Below are 2,586 nucleotides of genomic sequence, written 5' to 3'. Positions count from 1 at the left end.
TAAGTGTCCAGGGGAATATTCAGACACTGTGTGGGACATAAGACAGCTTGCTGCTGGGCAGGACACCCCCTACCCCCGTCACATCCCAGGCCCCCATCGACAATGCCCGTAGCACCCTCGTTACCACAACACAGACATTTGCCCTCTGTTCCTAAAACACCACATGGGAGAAGCATAGCCACTGTGGAGGGCTTCTCACCTACCTGGTTCTCTAATCCGGGGGTGGGGGTAGCCATGCTGAGAAGCCCCGGCCTCTTCCCTACACACGCAGTAAGATCTGCCATCCTGATTTCTCCCTCAGAGGAGGCCCAGCCACTGCTTCCTCCATGGCCCACGCACGGACACCTGGCCCATCCCTGCCGCGGCCCCAACGCCCCCAAGCTCCAGCCTTGCCTGCCTCGCCCCTCCTGCCTCTCCCTCCCAGTGGTATGGGGTCTTGTCCTTCCTCAGCACCTTTCCCTCTGGGGTACCTTGGAATTCCACCCAAGTCCAGGTCTGGAGGAGCTTTCTCAGCCCAGGTGTCTGTCTTCAAGGAGCCCCTTCCCTGCATGACTTTCCCCAGCGCCCCCAGCCCCATCCACCATCCCATGCTTCTCACCTGGCCCCCTCCTCCCTGGCCCCATTCCCAGTGCTGTTGTCAGAGTCTGGCTTCAAGAAGTTGGCATGGCTGAGACCAAGACTCAGTTCGATCCTATTTTCATTCACTGTGAGGCCTCGAGTGCCCCCTACAAACTGAAAGGGGTGCATACTTAGGGGCATACGTGGGAGAGCAGTGGATTACAGCACTGGAGGGGAGCAACTTGGGAAGGACCCAGCAACTCGGCGTCCTGCCCAGAACTTCTGCCCCTTCTCCCACAGGAATGTGGGAAGGGTGGGGGGCTCAGGTGGACACGAATTTCTCCAACCAAGAGTGCCCAGCCGGGAAGATCTGCCCTAATTTGAAATGGAGCTGGAGCTGAAGGAGAGCCTGGAGAGGCAGAGGAGTACCCTAATTCTTACCCGAGGGACCCTTTAAGGGGCCCAGCCTTGAGCCCAGCCCCTGGTACCCACCTAAACTTCCAGCTCCTAACGTGTCCCCGCAGCCTGGAGCACTGGTCATGGCAGGAGCTAAAGGCATCCTGGAGCTGGCCTTCACTTCTCTCTTTAGCCACCCCGAAGCCTGCCTGTCCCTGACCAAGGTTTATGCCAGGCAAGCAGGTGAGGGCTATGGGCAAGGGCAGCGAAAGGCCGCAGCCCCTCCTACCTGGCCACACCTCAGCCCTTGGCAGAGACCCTTTCCTGTCCTGTGGGTGCCCTGGTTTCTGAGACACCTCTTCTGTGCAGTGCAGTGACTGGAGGCCAGATTTGGGAGGGGGTCTGGCAGGCAGTACACTGGCGAATGAGGCCATCTCTAAGCTGGCAGGGCTGGGCGCACAGTGCTGAGGGATGTCTGGGTCCTGGGAGGACATAGGAGGGGAAGACCCTGATACTCTGCAGCCTGGGAAGTGAGGCATCAATGACTCCTGTCGCTGTCAGCTCCTTCTAGGCCTCAGTGCCTCTAACTGGGAAATGGGGAAATAGAAAAGACCTTTGTCCTCCTCTCCTGCTGGCATACCTGAAATGGGTCCCTTCAGGCCCCAGGCACCTCCCCACACTGTTGGTCGTATGTGCCCCATGTCTCAGTTGGTAGGGTTTGGGTATCCTGCCTACCAGGCCTTTCCCCCAGTTCCTCAAGCTCCTGTCAGTGATGCAAACAGCCTGGCCCTGGCTCAGCTGAGGTTGTTCTTGGCCAATGTGGACATGCCTGCTCCTGGGTCTGGCCTGGCTCCCAGGGCCCTTCCCCTGCCTGGTGTCAAGAGTCACCTCCCTCATTGGTGCAGGCTTTGCCCACAGGCTGGTTCTCTCAAGGCTTCTGGTCAGGATGGCAACCTCCTGCGTTCTTGCTGCTTCTCGACTTTGGCCTCGTGCCTCTGTCCTGGGTTTGTTTTTTATCAGCAGTGTCTGTGAGGCCCAGTGGCAGAGAGTCCAAGGTATCATTGCTCAATCCTCTCCAGTCCTCCCTCCTCAGGGTGGACTGGCTGGTCGAGGCACACCTGGGGATGGGGGGGTGGTGGGTGGCGGCTGGTGGCCCTGGGATACAGGGCCCGAGGATACCCCCGTGGCCTCAAGGGGCTTTGTCACTGTGTTGAGAAGGGTGAGCCTGAGAGAGGGTGTGAGAGTGAGCATGTGGGTGTGAGTCCTAGAGAGTCTTCGTGGGAAACTGGGAGAATGTGACTGGCCGGAGTCCTCAGGCAGGGGTGCCTTTGCTGCCTGGAACACCCTCAGGGAAGGAGTTTGGGGAATGGGGAAACAGTGCATTGGGAATGCTGGCCACTAGGTGTCACCAGGAACCCATGAGACAGAAGTACCAGGTGAGTGGCCAGAGTCCTTGGTCCCCCCAGGAGTGCCCACTCCCTTAGGCATGGGGTTCTCCCTGGTCTGTCAAGGTGCCTGAACATACACTAGCTGTGTTGGGCCAGTGAGGCAGCATTGCCCTGTCCAGGAGGAGATATTCTCCACAGAGGCCACCCTGTCCTTACCTCTGACCCACACAGACCCAGTGATGAC

Source organism: Pteropus vampyrus, unplaced genomic scaffold, assembly GCF_000151845.1.
Source record: "Pteropus vampyrus isolate Shadow unplaced genomic scaffold, Pvam_2.0 Scaffold196, whole genome shotgun sequence".
NCBI lineage: Eukaryota > Metazoa > Chordata > Mammalia > Chiroptera > Pteropodidae > Pteropus > Pteropus vampyrus.
The sequence above is the reverse complement of the archived record's forward strand: the minus strand, read 5'-3'. Positions refer to the sequence as shown.